The following is a 22141-nucleotide window of genomic DNA, read 5'->3' on the forward strand; positions in this document are numbered from 1 at the left end:
TGTTTTATCATAGAGGAAATAGATGATACTTGAGCTAATAACGAAGTGAGGGCGTCAACTTAATGAACTCTAGCTACACGTCTTCCTAAAGCTGTTCGATTTGTTGGCCATTGATAGTTATTATTCGTGATCCTCTCGATGATCTCATAAGCCTCATTATAAGACTTAGACAAAATTGCACCATTCGCGGAAGCATCTACCATCAATCTTGTATGTGCATTGAGACCATTATAGAATGTCTCCAACTAGATACAATGAGGAATCCCATGATGAGGACACTTATGAAGTAACTCCTTGAATCGCTCCCAATCCTCATACAAAGACTCATCATCCAATTGTTGGAAAGTTGTGATCTCGTTCCTTAACTTAGCGTTTTTGCTAGGTGGGAAATACTTAACCAAAAATCTCTCTACTAATTCTTTCCATGTAGATACGGAACTTGGTGGCAATGAATTGAGCCATGCTTGTAGTCAATCTCGCACCGAGTACGGAACCAACTTCAACCTCAGTGGGTCTTCAGTCACACCGGCTATCTTGAATGAATCACTTACCTCTATAAACAATCTGAGGTGGAGATGTGGATCTTTCGTGGGCATACCACTAAATTGGCCCACCGTTTGTAGCTTTTGAAACATCACTAGTTTCAATTCAAACTGGGTTGCCTCAATATCTAGCCTTCTAATTCTTGGGTTTAAATCACTGAAAAATGGTACAAAATATTGTCTGATGCATCGATCCCTATCATCGGCAATGAGGATGGGATTTCGTACATAATCAGCTTCATTACCATGGTCTTGATTCTGATTTCCAAGGTCCATCTCGACTTTTCTTTGAGTTGTTCGTTCACATCTTCTTTGTCTAAAAGTTCACTCAATTTTAAGGTCTACAGGGAGTAAATCGATAATACGATCTAAGCTCATAAACACCTAAAAAGAAAATAAAAAATAAAAAAAATAAGTTAGTAATGTGAGAAATAAATCAAATTGAAAATAAATAATTTCACGAAAAAAATGACTATGGAAACAATTGACAATCCTCGGCAACGACACCAAAAACTTGTAACGTGTAGGTTTGTGCAAGTGTACACAGTCGTTATCAAGTAATAAGTAAGTATCGAGTTATCTTCTCTATAGGGATTTTATTTGTGCTAAGTCACTTAATTTGTAAAATTATATTAACAATTTGGTAAATACAAACACAATATAGTTGAGAAGTGGTGATTAAAATATATTAAACTAAATGCAATGATCCCTAATGCAAATTATCCTAAGTATGCAAACTATATGAATGAAATAGATTTTAGTAAAATTAAACACAATTTGCAACAATTATAACATAAATAAACTAGGACAGTTACTTTAATTAAACTCAATTTATTATCAACATGCTTAATAACATTGGAAAAAAAATTTATGGCAACTCGATCTTTCATGAGTTTGGAAACCACATTAGGTTCTTTCAGAATCCTTTACTTAGTAAATACGCATTTTACTGATCCTAATTTACTAAGGGTTTCTTACCATTTGTGTGAGGTAACAAGGACATGTCAGGTTTGAAACAATTTACTCACACAAATTTAAAAACTATGCAGATATGTGTCCATTAGCCGTCGTCTGGTCAGGATCGCTCAGTTAATTTAAGTGCATTTCAATCACGTATGAACCAAATAAAGACTTGATTTTAATTGAAAACATGATCGATTGAGGCACAAACATTATAAGCATGAATCAAATAAATATTATTTAATCAAAGCAATCATCTTAGCTTAAATAAAATTAAGCTAAAATTGTTTTAAACAAGAACAAAGAACACATAGCAAACATTTGTATATTAAATTAAAGAAAAGGAAGATTAAACCCAATTCAGAGTGGCTCTTACCCAAGACTCTGACTGACGAGGCTCCTTCGTTCCTTTGCTGATGGCTTTCCAAGGTGGCCGACCAAGGGTTCTTTAAGAGGCTTAATTGCTAAAATCTCTATGAAGAGATGATGCTAGGTGTGGGAATGGAAAAGGCTAAGAGAATTTGGAGAAAAGAGAGAATGATGCTTGAGGGATGCTTGAGGGATGATGAATGAAGGAATGAGAGGGTCTTATTTATAGGTGAGGAGAGAGAGATAGGTTGCTAAAAATAGGAGTTTCCATCTTTTGAAGTATCTTCCATGGGTGTCTAGCCATAATTTTAGTAAGTTGAGCTGATTTTTCCTTGATTTTTGGTCAATTTGAGTGCCATAACAACTCAGGACTGAGACTCGATCAACTGCAAATCTTCTGGTAAGCCTCTAATTTCTTAAACTCTTCAAGGGCATTGTGCAATTAAACCAAAAAGTGGTTTATGGACAACCATGTGCAGCCGAATTTTGGGTTGACTTGGTCTCCAATTTGTACGGTTTGAATCCAGCAAAGCTATCAGACCTGTCCAAAATAAATCAACAAGTTAGAGGACCAAAGAATAAAATGTATCCAATTTAATTAATTAATTAATTTAAACCCAAATTATTAATGAAATATTTTAAAATGAATTATTAAATATAATTTTATATTTTATTATTTAATTTAATCATGCATGACCCACTTTATGTCTTAAAAATATAATATATTCAAATTAATATAAAATAAGCCATTTATTGCATGAAAATTATATAATAAAGCATAAAATCACATTTTAATAATTCTATGTCCTAATTTCATATTTTCACATTTTCATTAATTTATTAAACAATTACGTAGTTTTAACAATGGATTTAAGTAAAAACTTGATACATTACATAGGAAAAATCCTATATATTTTTCCGTTTACAGTACTTTGAGGATCGTACCCAAAGGAGGCAAACACTAAATTAATGCAAACCTAAGCACAAATAGAGCTAATTAGTACTTTAAATAATTTATATGACAAATAAACATAAAGAAATATTTTTGGTATTTTTTATAAAGAAAGAATAAAATAATAGAAATGGAAAAATTTTGAAAAATTTGCTATAGAAACTGAATCAGATTTGAGCATAGATGACTAGCTCGCTTCGGTAATCATAACTGTTACTCCCTAATTTTTATTTATTATTATGCGTAAGTTTATGACATAAGGGAGTTGGTAGCCTAGTGGTTAAGTGTGTTAGTTGTTTCCATAATGTCCCAAGTTCAATCCCCCACATGCACATCCTTTTAATTAAATTTTTGACAATTTTGAGCTAGTGTGAACACCCTTGCCATCCACCACTTGCCATACAAGGGAAGATTCTTTCCTTGATTCCAAGGTCAACTTTCCCAAAGTTCTCCCCTTTTCACCCCCATGATCACATTTTGGTGCCATTGTCCCCTCAACTTCCCAAAACCTCCCCCTTACCTTACTTTGGCTGGCCATGTATCTAGACACTATTGTTTACTTTTTAATTTTTTTTAATTTTTTTCTCTCCTCTCCTCTCTTGTTGTCCACTACCTTGCTCCTACCCCCTTTCTATCATTTTTCTAATGATTTGTTTAACATACCTTCATGAAGTGTTATTCAAAATCCTGGAATCGCGTTCCAATTTTTAGGAGGGTGCGTTCTAACGCATGATAGTGTAAGTATTTCGCCGAATTGTTATATCAAGGATTATTTATTTATTAATCTATATTAACACATGCATTGGTTGAAACAATAGTGGCTCAAGATTCAAAATCTCCCCTTTCGAAGTAGAATCGATATTTGTGCAATTAGATCTATAAGGCTGGGCACCTAATTGATTTAAATAAATAATAATATAATTTATCATCATAAAATGTTTATATTTGATAAATATTTAATTGATGTTTAAATAAGATTCTGAAATGTGATATTGGGTGAATACATTATGTATTCATAGGGATTGATAAAATCCAATAAAAGAGGATTCTAAGTAAGTGTTTCTGAAACTTCAGATCTGTGTTGATTGATATGTGATTTGGTGATTTTTTTTGTTAAATGTGATAGTATGACTCATGATATGTGATATACGACGATCTGATTATGTCTAAACAATAAACATGATATTGAGTTATTTATATTCTGATTCGCATATTAAATATGTTAATATTCTATTATTCTGATTTTGACTCGCATGTTAAGCATGCCATTATTTCTGATTCTGATTGACATGTTAAGCATGCCGCTGTGCTAAATCGTATCGAGATCTGATTTGCATGTAAAGCATACCTACTGAAAATCTGTTCTGTATGCCATATCACATGCATAGGGTTGGGATAATGTGTACGGAGGAAGTATCTGACAGTTTAACTGCATATTGATATTAGTAAGCCATAGTTGCTGGGTAACCTAGGTGACAGGTCCCGAGATGAATTAATTGGAAATATACCCATAATATTCTGTATTTGGCAGTATATCTGGAATTATTTAGTGGCTAGACAACAATATTCTATTTTTGGCGGCTTGACTGCACTATCTGGTGGCTTGTCCACATTATTAGTATGTTATTGGATGGATGAGTTCTAGGGAACTTATTATGGTGTGTAGCAAAGATGGGTAGGATCTATTTTATGAAAATTTGCATTAATTCTGAAAAATAAAAGTTGCATTGACGTCGTCATTATGCATTCTGACTAAATTTTTCTTAGTCCTTAGTTAAGTCGTCCTTGACCTGCTATGCACTTCCCAAAGTCAATCAACTAGTCGTTACCCTAGCAAGATCTTCCAATCTTCCACTAACATTATGAGTCATCAAGAACTACTTATCTTTCGACCTCACAGTGCAGACTGGTTTAGGGTTAAGGTGTTCACGGATGGGCAATACCAATTTTTTTGTATAGGTCAGTCGATCCTACCTATGGTCACATAACATAAGGGCTACTATGCGCTTTCGAAGTATAGAATGTCTCAAATCCCAATCATTTGGCATACAATACCTACCTCTAAAACAAAAAAATACCCTCAAAACTAATTTCGAAGTCCTAAGTCAAGATGTCCTCAACCTACTAAAATCAAGGCACTAAAGAAACATTCAATGGTTGCTTATCCTTAATTTCCTCAACCAAAGTAGGCCTCACCTGCAACTCGACTAGAATACCATTGAATGTTTAGAGTCAGACTTGGAGTACACAATATGTTGTTAATAAACACAATGATGAATTGATCAAGGAAAGGTTAGAATACTCGGTTCATAATATTCATAATGCATTCGAAGCATTCATCAATTCGAATGGCATAAATAGAAACTCCTAATAACCATAATAAGTCTTAAATGCAGTCTTGGGTACATCATATTCTTTTACTTTGAGCTGACAATACCCGGACCTAAAGTTAATCTTGGAAAAGATAGTTGCACTCCTAAACTGGTAAAACACATAATTGATCCTTGGAAAAGGATACTTGTTCTTTACAATTAGCTTATTCAACTGTTTGTAGTTGATGCATAATCTGAGTGACCCATATTTATTTTTAACAAATAAAATCGGTGCACCCCATGGTTAAACACTGGGTCTTATGAAACCCCAATCCAGAAGCTCTTGAAGTTTGACCTTCAACTCTTTCAATTCTTTAGGGGTGATGTGATAGGGGCAATGGACACCAATGTTGTACCTGAAAGCAACTCAATCCAAAATTCCAATTCACGATCCGGAGGTAACCCTAACAATTCTTCGGGAAAAACATCTGGAAATTCCTTAACTATACAAATACTATCCTCTAATGAACTAACTGCACTTGCATCTCATACATAAGCCATAAATGCCTCACACCCTTTTCGGACCATTTTCTCCGCTACCATAACAGAGATCACATTTGACAGATAATTTTGGCACTCACCGACCATAGGAATTGCCTTACCATTCACTTTCTTCAATGTAACTTTTTTCATAACATAATCCAGATTGACTTGGTGGTTGACCAACCAGTTCATGCCTAGAATCATGTTAGATTCACTGAGAGGCAGCTCCATCAATTTTATAGGGAAAATTTCCCCTTGGATCTCCACAGGACATCTCTTATAAATTCTATCCAAAATCTCAAATTGTCCTAAAGGGCTGACTATAGTACCAGTGATAGTGGTTTTCTCTATCCTAACCCCCAATTTCGCAGCCAAATCACATGCAACATACGAATACGTAGATCCAATATCAATCAGTGCAAAATAAGGAATTGAATAGATAGAGAATGTACCTGCTACGACATCAGGCACATCCTTATGCTCTCGGGATCTAGCCGTATACACCGAAGTAGGCTACCTAGCCTCAACTCGGTCACACCTAATCCGGTACTTTCTGCCCCTAATTACCATTATGGTTCTAAACATGGTCCCCATTAGGAAACTAATTAATTCTATGATTATATACCCTGATTTGTCCCTGATTATGTGCCAGAGCTTGCATCTAATTTACCTGGCAAGGAAAATTCTTAATCCTATGCCCAGTCGAACAACAACCAGACAGACACCTAATCTTTTCCAGCATTCATTCGGATGGCGCCTATCACAGTACTGACAAATATGAATACGACCAACTCCAGGACAAGTTACTACGATGTTCAGTTTTGGTCTGACCTTTCTAGCTCGCTTCGTAGGTCGCAGGTTTGGCCAAGTGGGACTAGACTCCCTTTTCGCGCTCCAAGCACTTAGTTTCCTTAACAATTTTGTTCTTCCCGACCAAAGCTTCAAAAACACGCTCCTGATCTGGGGTCACCTGAATCTTTAGATCATACCTTAGCCCGTCCTAGAAGCATATACTCTTATCGTTCTCAGTCGCCACCATACTAGGTGCATAGCGGCTCAACCTTAAAACTTAGCCTCATACTTAAGAATCGACATGTTGCCCTGCTTAAGTTCAATAAAATCTAATCGTCGGGCCTTAATATAACGAATACCCACATAATTTTTCTAGAAGGAGTCTTGGAAATACACCCATCTAATACGCTCAAATAGCATACCAATGACCGTTGACTGCCACCATCTATAAGCCTTGTCCATCAATAAGGACACTACGCCCTTAAGTTTCTGATCGGGGTGCAGTTTGAATCCTCCAGAATGTGTTGAGTGGTATTGATCGGCTATAAACATCACAACAAAAATGTTCAAGCGTACACTGTCAATGTAAGTATAATAAATAGATGTGAGTGTGTCAGATATTAATCCCACAGTGATGGTTGTCTTTTGTCTATTAATGTTGGTTGAATAACTAGATAGAAACGAGGTAAATTGTAAGTATAGTTGTCAAAGTAATAACTGGAAAATAATATGATAAAGTATGCTATGGATAAACTAGGATCCCCAACATGAATCTTCAGCAGTATACTAAGTACTCACAAGGTATAAAAGATAGATGATTGTCGACGCAATAAAATTTAATGTATATATTACCAAATGCCACTCTTTTATTTAATCTGGGACTTAACAATGCACATTAACCTCACCTTACGATGATGGAAATATGACACTATTAAGAATAAGTGGACTAAATTCCTTTAGTCCTTACTCAACTTTCGCTGAAGTGCTTATTAGCTCAAACTTTCACTACACTTTCCAATGTTAGTGATTGCAATAACACTTCCATGTTTAGAACATTCAAACCCACAAGACTAAAAAATAAAAATAAGATTTAATAAGATAAAATTTAACAAAGCATTCATTGTACTTTCATATAGTAGAAAACATAGAGTAATCACCAGTGTTTTCAAAGAAATGAGAAAGAATCGAATGAAGAATACTATTCTTAGGCTACTCGATTGAATCTCTCCATTTCCCCTTATTTTGCACTTAGATATCCTTGTCAAGAGTGGATCTGCATCAGTCTTCATGTTGGCTTACCCAAAGGAGGCTCAAGTTGCCATGGCTGTAAGCTTTAAACTAGGGTAAGAGAATGGTGGTCTAGCAAAAAATCCTCCCTTTATTTTTCTCACGTTATCCTTTTATATTTTCCTCAGTAGTACAAGTGTCTTTCCTTCAGGATTCCTCTATCCTTGTTTGTACAAGGTAGTTACTCCAAACTGGACGGCCGACGCATGGTTGGCTTTTATTAGACAGCTGTCAACTGCAGTGACAATTCTAGATGCAATTTGGAATTAACTCATGCAATGACATTGTGGACATCTGTCAACTGCGGCGACAATTCCGAACACAATCTGGAATTAACTCATGTAGCGACATTAATGTAATAAGATAAAAAAATTAATGATAAAGTAGGCTAGGGCTATCTGAGTTATAAAATGCAATTTACTAAACTGAACATGCTAAAATGCATTTGAAGGGTAACTAAATGGGAACAATTTAACCAATAAGTAGAGGGAAAACTTATGTTCTTTTTAGTGCTATCACACACCCCCAAACTTGAATTTTTACTTGTCCTCGAGTAAAACAGAAGCTAGCAAGGCAGCAAAACATTACTAAGTAAGGCAAATGAACATTCGAGCGACTTGAATCACCTAAAATCCTAATGAATGAGTCACATTTAGATGAAAGAATATTGCATCGATAATACATAAGCATGAATAAATAAGATTGCAACTTCATTAATGCCAGCACCATGTTTCAAACCTCAAATTCTATCTAGCAAAACAACAATTATTGTACAGTAATATAAATTTTTTATTTTTTTTTATTTTTTTCGGAATAAGGGATATTGTTGCATTACTGTACCTTTGTTCTTGAAAAGTAACGATGGAGTGTAACAAACCCTCAGGAACTACGTAATTGCACCGACACACACTCATGCAGTGACAGCCTTAAGCCAGATTCTTTTTTCTAATGCTTGTATTGAAGTGTTCCCTTTTTAACATTTCACAATACACCCACTTTGGAGTGTCTCTTATTTATAACTATCTATCTATATATATAGGTAGCTAAAAAAGGCAGTTTCATTCAAGATTCAAGGAATGCTACTAGTCATTTATTACTAATGCAACCTGAATCATTCATCAAAGTATTGAAGATACAACATTCAGTGAAATTTATCCAACTCATTCATTGACAATTCACATGATCCGAGAATTAAGCATTGAATATAACAAAAATTTTCGAATAATTGTGCATAAACCTTGCATTCTTCAAAAAAATTAAAATGTGAGTGTATTTCCAAATCCTATATATATTCCCCCAAACTTAAAGATTGCATTGTCCCAAATGCACTAACATGAATATGTAATGACAACAAAAATGCAATGACAATGTATACTTATCAACATAAAACCTACAACAACATGCAATGCATGACTACTATAACTAAAGCTTAAAATAAACTAACTCAGTTATCCTTAGTCGTTGATGTGGCTGCATGATGTTTCTTTCTCCTCCTTTTTTTCTCCTCATTCTTTCGTTTTTTATCCTTGAAGCGCTTCCTTTTCTTTTCTTTGGGCTTTGCGCGGTCTGCGGATTGCTTCTCAATTCTTGGCTTAGCCTCGACATCATCGGCTATTGTTTGTGTCGGAGAGGCCACTTGGAGTGGTCTAGTGTAGACCACTATTTCCCATGAATTGCATTGCTCATCACTAGTGACCTCAGCAACTTTTGCCAGTCTTGCTCCAATTTGCTCTAAATTATCAATATTTTCACCTACAGATCTGGGTACGGTGATAACCTTTTCAACAAAATCTTCTTTTTCTTTTCCTTTCTCATTTTCTGTAACTTTTTCTTCTTCAACAACAACTTCTGCTTTGACAACAACTTCTTCTACAGCATCAATTTCCTTCTCAACAACAGTGTCCTCTTGATCAGCAAAGATACCATGCTCGAACAAGCTATCAATCTTGCGCTGACGTTCTTTAATGTCCCTAGATTATTTATCTTTGTCATTATCAGAGACTTGTACGATGGGAGGAGACGCCACCGATTGGTCTCGGTCTTCGAAGTCGTCATTCGCAGATGAATGCTCATAGTTTCGATTGATTGATGGAAACACTGAGAAGTCCGGTATTAGAATGGGCTCAATTGGCTTAATGTGGCTACAATAGAACTATTCCAGGTTTTAGTATAAGCATAAAACAAATTTTGAGAGTTCTCCATGTCCTCAATTGTAACAACAAGTTTGATTTTCCTATTGCTGATGGACCATTTTCTCAACATCTTTCATCTTACGCCATAAGGATGTCTCTGTATGCAGGGTTGTTCCTTTACTGTTGGCTTTGGCTTTGCCCTTCTTTGTCTTACTGGTTCCTGCCTCTTTTAGTATTTGTGTTTCTGTGCCAGGAGTCATCCTCTTGACAGAGGCTTTATTAATTAGACCCTTATTGTCTATGATTTCTTCATCTTCCCAGGGCACAATGCCTTTTTGTTGATATAGTGACATTACCAATGATGAGAAAACCAAAATGTCGGTATGCTTGGCGGTGCATTCAGCAATTTCTCAGTGGAGAATTGAGCTTATATAATTTTTTCTACCCTTGATGATGGAATGTATTAGACACATTCTGTCAAGGTTGACGGTGGTGCTGTGGGTAGACGGCAGTAGTCTGCAGTTAATAAAGTGAAACCATATTTTGCTGTGCAATGTTAGGAAACAGCTATGGATTGTAAAATTCTTAGGATTCGAACCTATCCACTGTGCTCCTTCAATACACAAATCCTGTACGAGTAGGTCCCTTTTCTCGTCTGTCACTTTTGCAAAGAAATCGGAGTGTTCCTCGACATCAACCGTAAGGTTATACAACTCATTAATTGTGTTGGCATCCCATGGGAGTAGACCTTCACGAAAAAAAATAAAATCTAAATCTTGGTCATAGAGGTTGGCATAGAATTCATGTACTAAGGAAGGGGAATAGCTTCCAGGGTGTGTGCAGAAATTTCCCTATTTTAGTTTAGAAATGGTTCGATGAATTTTTTTGCCTAAATCCTGTTGTTGCGACAGGGAAATGCCCTATTCGGGGGTGAAAATTTCAGTGCAATATGTTGTCTTGAAATCGTTCCCTTTCCGCTTTATTCAAAAATATTACTGGTTCTTTTCTCTGCATTTGCCTGGCAAATTCTGACTTACGAACTACGGTGGCGGAGGACGTAGGTTCTTTAGTAGATTTGTTGGCTTTCTTGGTCAAACCTCTTGTTCTTGCCATCTTATGTGGAGGGATCTTAAGTAAGGAAAAAGAATAAAAATGGTGATGCTTTGCAGTCGGCACAATGGTGTAGACTTTATAGAGAGTGAAAGAGGAAGATGTAGAGTTGTTATGCTTTGTGGAGAGATACAAAACTAGCGGGAAGAGTGGCATCCAATAAGAATTGTGCTTGTTCAAACAGATCAAATGTATATTTGTGGATACTACCTCACAAATATATCTTTTACTTTAGAATTCGCAATCTAGATGTTAGTACATCCGGAAGTGGTCAAGAAGTTGGTGCCGTTGTCAGGGAGGCAATGTCACTAGTTTGATTTTATTTTTTGCACTCTATAATGAATAATTAAGAAATTTTTAGGTGATAGATACAATTTTATTTTCTTTATTGTTACTAATCTTCTATTTCTGGGTTTAGTTATGACTCGTAGTAAGGGAACACTCATAGTAGTAATCACTGATAAAGAAAGAAAGACTTAGAGAAATCGTCAGCAGCAACAACAGTACCACTACCACTGGCTGCAGGCTACGTGCCACGTGAAAATTTGTTGTTCGAAGACACTAACATTTTAGGAGATCCACCAACACCACCACAGTTATAAGTAAACTTACACATGATTCGTAACGAGAGAACCTTGCAAGACTACCCAATACCAAGTCTGGACATGGTTCAAGAAAGAATAACAAGGTTGGCTATTATAGAAAATAATTTTGAGATCAAACCGAAAATGATTCAGATGATCTAGAATAATCTGTAGAGGGGCACAATGATAAAGGATCCAAATCAACACTTAAAACAGTTTCTCCAACTTTGTAATACTTTCAACTACAATGCGATCATTTATGATGCTATTCGTCTTTGGTTGCTCCCCTTTTCTTTGACTGATAATGTCTTTTCTTTGTTAGACTCCTAGACACCAGAGTCTATCATGACATGGGATGAGCTCACTAGAAAGTTCCTACAAAAGTTTTTCCCCATTAAAGCGGTTCAACTAAGAAGAGAGATTTTTGTCTTTAGATAGATGATAGAAGAAAGTTTTTATGAGGCATGAGAATGATTCAAAATGTTGATTCAAAAATGTCCGTACCACAAATTCCCTAAGTGGATGCGATTGCAGGTGTTTTATAATGGGTTGGATGCAAATGCAAGATCAAGACTAAATGGAGCAGTAAAAGGAGCCCTTATGAACAAAATATACGAGGATGCATACGAAATCATTGAGAACATAGCATTGAACTCCTAGCAGTGTCCCATTGAATGATTTATATATAGCTACAAAACCGCTACGGTAAATGCTATTCAAGAATATGACAAGTATAAATAGTTAATTGATAGACTTAACCGTATTGAATCTACAAACAATACACCATCTATGTGTGGAGGTGATAAACCGCTCTTCCACTACATCAACTATCCTTCTGATGATGTGAATTATATCAGAAATAGGGGTGAGAACCCTTATTCAAATACCTACAATCCCAGCTAGAGAGATCACCCGAATCTGAGGTAGGGAGGAAACCAATAAGGAGGTAATAGTTCGAATCAAGTTAAAAATAGTAATTATCAACCTCCTTATTTGTAGAAACCTCAGGACAGGGTCAACCTCAGTGACCATACTGCATGTGGTCAACATCTGGATAGAATCGAGGGAGAAATGTAGTCAATGAGAATGGATGTAAAGCAGGTGCAATCTGAGTGCACCAACTCAACAAGAACATTAACTAAACTTAAGGATCAAATGACCCAATTGATGAGCATGATAAGTGACATAAAAAGAAAAATTGGCACACGTATTCCAACAAATACAGAAAATAATCCTCGGAGGGAAGGTAAGAAGCATATGAAAGCAATAGCACTCCAATTGGGAAAAGATTGAGTAGCCTAGAAAAACCTACTTCGAAAATGATCCTCAAGAGAAATCCCCATAGGCTGAAGATGAACCAGAATCAGAGGAGGTAATTGCACCAACGGTGGAGTTAAAAAAACAAATAACTAAATATTTTGCCGTTACAAAGATCTCATTCCTTTCAAAAGTAGAAGAAAAGCAAAAGCAGGATGAAGATGAGTTTCTAAGCTTTCTAAACTTGTACAAAACATTAAATGCCTTTAATTGAGTTAATTGAGAAAGTTCCTAAGTATGCTAAGTTTGTAAAGGAAATTATGTCTAGGCGTAAGAAAATTAAGGTAGGAGAACAAGTTAATTTAAGTGCATCCTAATGTGTTATTATTTCAAGATAGTTTCCCCAAAAATTGAAAGACCCAAGAAGTTTTACTATTCCCATAGAGATAGGGAGCATTCATTTTAATAGAGCTTTATGTGACTTAGGAGCTAGTATTAATTTAACGCCTTTATCCATTTTTGAAAAACTCAAGTTGGGGACCTCAAAACTACTCAAATAATACTACAGTTGGCTAACAAGTTTTCAGTACATTTGAAACGTGTATTGGAAGATGTGTTAGTCAAAGTGCGCAGCTTAATTATCTATCAGATTTTGTGATTCTAGATTTTGAAGAAGATCGAGAGATACCGATCTTATTAGGTAAACCTTTTCTAGTCACTTCTAAGTCCACCATTGATTTAGAAAAAAATAAATTAACCATGAAAATCAATGGTGAGACTGAAATCTTTAAATGTTGTAATCAACTAAGCGGGGAAAGTAGAAGGGAGTTAGGAGAACAGTGCAAAGAATTATTTCTTTCTAACACTCCTAATTCAAGAGATATACTTCCTTTTATGCATACAGAAAGAATAAACAAGTTTAAGGAAAGGGACAAGTGGGCAAAGCTGGAATGGCACGACAGACGATGGAACTAACAGAATGGAAGAATCGTCCATCTGTGAATTGATGATATTATCGGATGAATCTAATAATAAAACGTAAATTATTTCAATTGATACTAAAATTTTGTAAATTATTGTATATTTAGCTAACTATTTAGTAATAGATTTTAATTTTCACTAAATTTTACGTTTTATAGAAACCGTAACACTCTAGAAAATGGAATTTTGAGTAAAAACAGAGCCAATGTCGCAACTCAAGACCCTTGTGTCGCAACACCGAGGGTAGTTTTAATAAAATTGAGAAAAACCTTTCGATGACACGACACGGACTTTCAGTATCATGACATCAAAGCTAGTATACTCAGAAATCCAAAAATCTAAAGTGTGTCGCAACATTGAACCTGGAAGTCGCGACAATGTTGAACTACTTGGGATGTCACGACACGAAACCCCTGTGTCACAACATTGCTACAATATTCTACAGGGTTAACTTGACCCATTCATGAAACCCAATGGTTTAAAACCTTCTTTACCTAATATTTTAACCATCAAAACACCTTTTTTAACCTAAAAACACATTATTTCTCTTCTTAAACACATCTTAACCTCATATTCTCTCAACCCTCTCAAAACCTCTTACAACTCCTTAAACCTTAAATCCCCAATCTCCACTTATTTACACCTCCATACCTCAATCATACTCAATGCCACAAGGAACGGGAACACTCAAGAACAATAGACGCTGCATGAAATGAGAAATTCACAAGACTTCTACGAGGTTAAGGGTTCCTAATTTAATACTTTTTACTATTCTATTGAATTTCCCGATATTTTACTCTCGTTCCAAGTCTTGTAATAGTGCCTCCTAGAAAAGCTAGACGAACTATGGAAACAGAGCCATCGATGGGTCAAAATCCCTCTAGTTTTCCAAATTACATTGTTGAAAAATATTTTAATAAACTTCAAGGAAAAACATTCATTCCATAGAAAGGATTTGATTTGTCTAAGATTCTTTGATAAAATATATGGCATTTGGTTGGATATCATAGGTGGGAGCATTTTTGGACAATCTCGAAAGATCATGTTGTGATCCCTATTGTTAAAGATTTTTATGCATCCTTAAAGGACTAAGAGTCTAGAAACATTGAAGGCCATATATGGGAAATAGTACCTGTACGAGGGAAGGAAATACGAGTAACCCTTCGAATTATTTGTGATTTTTATAATGCTCCATACTATGAAAAAGATTTTATTGATGAAACTGATTTAGAGTACTTCTAAGACATAGATATGGATAACATTATAAACTTTTTAACTGAAGGAAGGAGCGAATGGAAATGTCGCCCAAGTACTAGTACACCAACATCCTTTCATCAAGTCATTATGTTTCCAGAGGCTAAAATGTGGATCCAATTTGTATGCACATGAATCCTCCCTACTCTAAACATATCTAATGTTAATACCTTTCTAGTTGTCTTACTCTAAGATATTTTACATAAAAAGCAGGTAGGTATTGGTAGATGGATCCACCAAAAAATGAAAAGATGTATTAGTGACCAGAAGGTGGGAGTTTTATGTCCCCACTTAGTGATGACCTTATGCAAAAAGGCAGGTGTACCCATGACATCCACCCAGCAGTCATTGAAGCCTTTCCGAAGTATTATCAGCGACACCTTGTTCTAACAGTACATAGAACTGCAAGCCAAACAAATAAAAGATTGGAACAAACAACAATAAGAAGAAACGGCTACACCAGCTTCACCACAAAGGTTGACATGAGATCAACAAGATGTTGGTGAGAGTATTCATCCAAAGCTAGATTGGATGATACAGTGGATGCAAGAGTCGGGTCCAATTTGTAACAACCCATTTCTCAATAGTGTCGAAAATAGTGGTTTTGGGGCTACAAATCCAAAGAGTAAGTTCATAAATATTATTATTTAATATTTATGAGTCAAATATGGTTTTAAAAGGGTTTTTGATATGGTAATTTTTGTTATATAAATGATTAATTAAGTTCAAGTGGTAAGCCCTAAAGTCAAGTGGTTTTAGAAAATGAGGTATCGGGAGCTCGTTTCTATAAACTGAGTCATAAATATTTATAAAAATATTTACAATTTTTATTAAGGTTGTATTAAAGTTTCGTTAAGAAATTTTAACGTTTGAATGGTAAATTAAATGAAAAGGACTAAATTATAAAAGATGTAAAGGTTGAATTCTATTAATTTAAGGTGTCTAATGACAATGAAAGGTGAATTGTAGGAATAAATTGGTAATTATACTAATTTAATTATTAGTGGACGATTTTGGGTAACTAAAAGCTTGAAATTTGGTTGATTTTTAAATGGACAAATTTGTAATTTAATAATTAATTGAAATTAAAAGAAACCAAAGGCTAAATTATTATCATCTTTTTGGTTTCTTCTCCAACACAACCAAATATCCATGGGATTTTAAGCTAGGTTTCGGCCAAGGTGATTTCTTTATGCGTGGGAAGTAATTCCTACTCGTTTTTAGTAATTTTGATGATTTTGATATCGTTGCAACTAGGTCCAGCTAGCCCGTACCTTCGTTTTTGAAACTGTTAAAGATTTTGAATGATGTAATTGATGAATCTTTGTGATTTTAGATGTTAAATGATGAATTTGAAGTATTAGTTTTTATTTAAAAATATTTTGTTAGGTGATTTTAATGAATTTACGATTAAGGACTAAATTGTTGTAATACAAGGACTTGGTGTGAAATTGTTACAAATATGGGATGTATTGGCAGCTATGAAAATTCGATTGGCATGGGTTTTTTTAATAAAAATGGTTAATTTGCATATTTTAGGTTCAGGGACTAAATTGAATAAAAATGAAAAGTTGAGGGAAATTTAGTAAAAATTTCAAAAACGACTAAATTGCATAAAATGAATTTATTTTCACTATCTAAATTAATGAATTGAATGAAATTATTAATTAATATCAAGATCGAGTGGAAAATCGAGGAGAAAAGAAGAATCACTAAATAGCCCTTGTACTTTAACATTTCTGCAATTTAGCCAAGTAAGTTCGTATGAACTATAATCACTTAAATTTTGATTAAATTGTATTTTTAATGTGTGGTTCTACTTTAAATGAATCAATATATATGTTATTATGCAATTTATCATGTAATGAAAAGATGGAAATCCAACAACGTTTCGACGACTATCAAGCCCCATTTGAACCTTAGGAATTCGTAGGATACAAATGGCATGTCATTAAGGTTTTCATGTTTCGGGTGTTGGTCTTGAATGTCCTATAGATGGCTGAGGCCCTGCATTTGTTGCAGATACTCCACAGCTCGTGTGAGTAGGCTATTTCACAGCTCGTGTGAGCAATGATATAAAGGAAAGGAAATGTTACAGTTATATGTTAGCACACTTAGTGTGAGCTATCCCGCATATCCAATGATATTCCAAAAGGTTCAATGGGCATGCAGAGGGAAAGAACGGTAAGTGCTTCAAATTGACTATGTTATGAAATTATGGAAAGGTATGAAATTATGGAAAGTTATGAAATCATACTGATCAGAGTATGCATGACTAAGTTTCATTGAAAGTATGATATGTTAAGGAAAATTGATGAGTTCAAATGAATTATATTTATGTGAAATGTCTTATCTATGTTAAATTCATGTGGATTGTGTTTGAATATGCTAACATGTGTTGTTGATGATGCTTAAGCTTGTGCCAAGCTATTGGTTGGATTGTATTATTTTTTATTTTAAAAGTTATGCTTTGAAATGGTAAGTGTCCAAATGGAAATATGGCTATGCTCATGAAAGGGTGGTAAGAATCAAGGTATGTATTTCTAATGAAATGGTTTATCATGTGTTTGATGTTATGCTTACGTCTTGTATTATGCAAATGAAACAGGTAAGAAAAGGTAATGAAATGGTAAGTTCAGAATTGAGATGTAATATGATGAAAAATGAATTGATGAGTTGAATAATGTACTTATATGTGAGAAACTTACGTATGCTATGGATGAATTTACCTAGTTTAGGAACAAATATACTAATTAGTGAATTGATGTTGTTATTTAAGTTTATGCTAAGTAAATGAAATGCAAAGTAAGTAATTGGAATGGTAAGAAAGTGAATAGAGTGGTTCATAGTATTATGAAAGGGTTAATGATTGAGTAGTATGTTTTATAAATCCTATTGTGCTAGGAATGAAAAGTATAAGTGATAGTGATGAACTTACTCATTTATGAGTTGATGGTTATAAAGTTTTATAAACTTGGTGAAATTAGTATACGTTTATAAATTACCCTCATAAAGTCAATTATTAAAATGATATGTTATTTTAAAGTTTATACAAACTTAGTAAGCATCCATTGCTTATATAGTTATCTTTCTCTTACTTTACAGATTATCAGAAGCTAAAACCGATTTGGAAGCTCGTCGGAGACCTATCACACTATCCAGTGTTTATATTGGTAGATTTTGATGTCTTGATCAAGGTTAAAATGGCATGTATAGGTGGACTTGTGGTTTATGTTAGTTGATGAGTTTGGAATGTATATGTCATTTTGGTTAATGTAACCTTGGTACTTTTGATGCCTTAATGATGTGTGTTATTTTGACAATGAATTATTGCATGTTTTAATGGTTAAAATGGTAGATGATGGATTGACCTCAACATGGTCAAGTTATGGTATGCTTTGGAAATGTTTTGATTAGATAAGCATGATTGAAATATGGTATGTTTGATATGTGTCAATTGTGATATGTTTTGGCATGGAAACAAGTTAGTTGATAAATGGTTAAATATGCACATGTTTAGGTATGTTTGATGTATGTACTTGAGGTGCCTAAATGGCATATTGGTTCTATGGATTATTAGCCTATTGTATGGACCTTTTTATGCAGGTTTTGAGAATGTTTAGAAGCTTTGATCATATGTGCAAAAGTAAGGTTTATGCTTGGGAAGGGTGAAAGAAATGGCTTGATTTTATCCATTTTCTTGTCCACACGGCCTAAGACACGGCCGTGCATCCCCTGTAGGTTTTAAAGGTTGTTTTTTGAAAGTTACATGGCCTAGCACATAGACGTGTGGCTTGGTCGTGTGACCCAAGTTAGAGAGTTACACAGGTAAGAACACGGGCTGGGACACAGCCGTGTGTCCCTATTTCGAATGTTACACAGCCCGAGACATGGTTGTGTGTCTCAGCCGTGTGACCCCTGCAGTATAGAATTTTCTATCTTTTTCCTTAATGTTTCAAATGTTTCTGATTTAGTCCCAAATCATTTCTAAAGTAATTCTACGGCCTCGAGGCCTCAAATAAGGGACAATATGTTTATGTTTGAATGAATTATACCATGATTTAAGAAATGATTGAATGTGAATGTTTTTAAGTTATGCTTTTACGGTAATGCTCCATAAACCTATTTCGGTGAAGGATACGGGTTAAGGGTGTTACACAATTTTTCAAGAATTTGCTAGGCAAAACAACATCTGGGTTCCCAATTATACACCTGACATGTTTGGGCCAAAAAATTTGGAGTACAAAAAAGAGGTGCATGAAAGCGAAGAGGAAGGAGATGAAGAGATGGATTTTGAGGAAGATGATTGAGCATTATTAAAATTGTGTTTTTAAATACTTGTATTAAGTTTTGGATAGTTTTAATTTACCTTTCTAGTAGTAGGATTAATAGTAGATTTTTAGTTATGTTACCTTTCGTTTAAGTTCTCTATGTAGGAACCCAACACGAAGGTCACACAAACAATTCGAGCATTACATGAATTAAAAGAATAAGCACCCACCGTTAGCAATTGGAATGACCACGATCAATCAGGTAACTTATTTCGTTATATTTTTATGGGCTACACATTGAGGACAATGTGTTAACTAAAGTGTGGGGGTAACATAGAAAATTTGTTTTACGTTTTTCTTGATTTTTCTTGTCATATGTGTGCGTGAGCTTGTAGAAATGCAAGTGATTGGTTAAGAGCATGTACATAGGTTACTTGTGTTTACAAATAAAGTTGGCATGATGATAAGTGATTTTAAATTTTTTTACTATTAGACTACAAATTTTTATATGTTACATTGTAAATAGGCATTAAGCAATCAACTGTACCAAATGATATAGAAAATACAATGAAACGAGCATGCTAGTATGAATGATATGTGGTTGAATTTGAGTTTTTTTGGTTGATTAAATTTGTGCATATTGATATGTTAAGAGATGACCTAAGTCATTGTCTGGAAACACATCCTGAGCCAAAAAGTTGTCCTATATTTGTTCATCATTAGTACCAATTTTTCAGCCTATTGACACTTTTTGATGAACCTAATTACAAACCCTAAGCCTGGAACGTCAATTTGTATTTTCCTTTTTTCTTTGGTCCTACACTGCACGACTATAAATGTCTAGCCATACGTATTGAGGGTTAAGTAGATACAGCATCGTGGAGTTTGTAAAAATAGAGTGAAATAGGAATGAATGGTGTGATATAGGAACGATAGGTTAGCCTAAAGTGTGAAACAAAAAGAAAAATCCAAAAAGAAAATTAGCAAGAGTAGAAAAAGTCTTGAAATAGTGCAAAAAGCATTTGTGAATGAGATGAGCTTGAAAAAAAGTGACAAATTCACAAAATAAGAAAAACTAGTTCATTAATGCACAAAAAACTCGTAGGCTAGCCGTAGTTAGTATGCTATGCTATGATTTCCTATATGGAGAAACAAGGAAGGTGAGAAAAGGAGAAATAAGATGGTGAGAGGGTAAGGGCTACTAAGGGGGAAGAATAGGGATCGATACAATGTGCCAAACTATTTTCGTGTTTGTAACCCTATTGATGCTTACTCTTTTGGATTCCATACATGTCCTAAGCCTCAGAACGATACAAGCCAAAAAATCCTATGTGACCTAAATATCCTTATGCATGAATGAAAATTATATTAAAAAATTACATAAACGATTATTTGTAATATGCTCGGATAATCAAATTACTTATATGACTTATTGATGGATCCCTACAGGTAAGACCCTTAATGTCTGTATACTTTGTAATATACTGAACTTGGATGTTTGTGGTCAAAAGTGGTAAGTCAATTATTCATCATGTCAAAGTTGTTAGTGAATATGAAATGCCTAGTCATGTGCTCCAAAGTTAATACTTGTATGATATTTGCTCAAGGAACATCTCTTTTATTTCTTATTTTTGTTTGTCTTGCTTAAAGACAAGCAATGACTTAAGTGTGGGAGAGTTTGATCTGTCGTAATTTGTGTAGCAAATTAAACTAATTTCTGCAGTTTAGGAGCTTGAAAGCAAGCATTTCCATTAGGTTCTAGTTATGTTTTAGTAAGTTTTCATTAAAGATAATAAAATATGCAAATTAAGCCTTTTACTGACCTTAGAGGCCGAATGACGCCTAAGGGTGCGCTAATGATCTTTGTAAGTGTGCAAGAGACCATTAGAATGCATAAAAAACGGAATGATGAATGTTGCAACATAGGGAGCAGAATAAAGAAATCATGAAACTGCCTTCGATGTCACGACACAAACTAAGGGTGTCGCAACATACCCCTGAAGATATCACAAGAGAAGTATACTGACTCCTATGTCACGACACAGGTCCTGGTGTTTCATAACATCGAATGTGGATGAAAATAAAAATGATTCAAGGGGAGTTTTACACTACACAATCAAACTTAAAGCCCAGGAACGTCAGTTAACCTAGGGGTAAGGACAACGGCCACCTGAAATCTATAAATAGGTTCATTTGTCACATGTTATGGGCACCATTTACTTAGCCTAGAATTTTGCTCTTAATTTTAGTTTAGCTTTTCTTTCTTCTTAGGATTTAGGTTTTTTTTTGTTTGATCTCAGGAGATTTGATTTGTGGAGACAGTCAAACTTTATGGGTTTGTTTTAATCTTTAATACAAATCAGACATTTTCTTAAGCTCTACACTTCAATTCATTTATCATATTCTCTCTTTACATAACTTTCATATTGTTTATGAAAGCCATGAGGAACTAATCCTTCTGTGAGGGATTAGTGAGTGGAGGTGTGATCTATTTAATATTTTGTAGGGTTAATCAAAGGATCAATTGTTTGGGAAAGGAAGAACTTAAAACTCTAGGCCTAACAACCTTAGGAAGTCATCAAGGTGGAAATTAACCCAAAACTGGTATGGCCTTTTCGTGGACACCTTCATCCCAAGCCAATATGGACTGTGAGGTCGGAAGATAAATAGTCTTTGCTGACTCGTTGTTTGAGTTGAAGATTAGAAGATCTTGTTGGGATAGCAACTAGTTGATTGACGAGGAACCCGAAGCAACAATTGATGGGGATTACCGAAGTGAGCTAATCACCCATAAT

General features: G+C 34.8%; 2 non-coding genes across 2 annotated transcripts; one reads left to right on the forward strand and one right to left on the reverse strand.

Annotated features, from left to right (window-relative positions):
• The first annotated feature begins 261 nt into the window (after window positions 1-261).
• On the forward strand, window positions 262-368 carry LOC128040877 (small nucleolar RNA R71). The gene has a single exon (XR_008195683.1). It is a non-coding gene; the product is annotated as a small nucleolar RNA R71 (small nucleolar RNA).
• Window positions 369-11989: 11621 nt separating this feature from the next.
• On the reverse strand, window positions 11990-12095 carry LOC128040720 (small nucleolar RNA R71). The gene has a single exon (XR_008195526.1). It is a non-coding gene; the product is annotated as a small nucleolar RNA R71 (small nucleolar RNA).
• Between the last annotated feature and the right edge of the window lie 10046 nt (window positions 12096-22141).

This window comes from Gossypium raimondii, chromosome 4 (genome assembly GCF_025698545.1).
Source record: "Gossypium raimondii isolate GPD5lz chromosome 4, ASM2569854v1, whole genome shotgun sequence".
NCBI lineage: Eukaryota > Viridiplantae > Streptophyta > Magnoliopsida > Malvales > Malvaceae > Gossypium > Gossypium raimondii.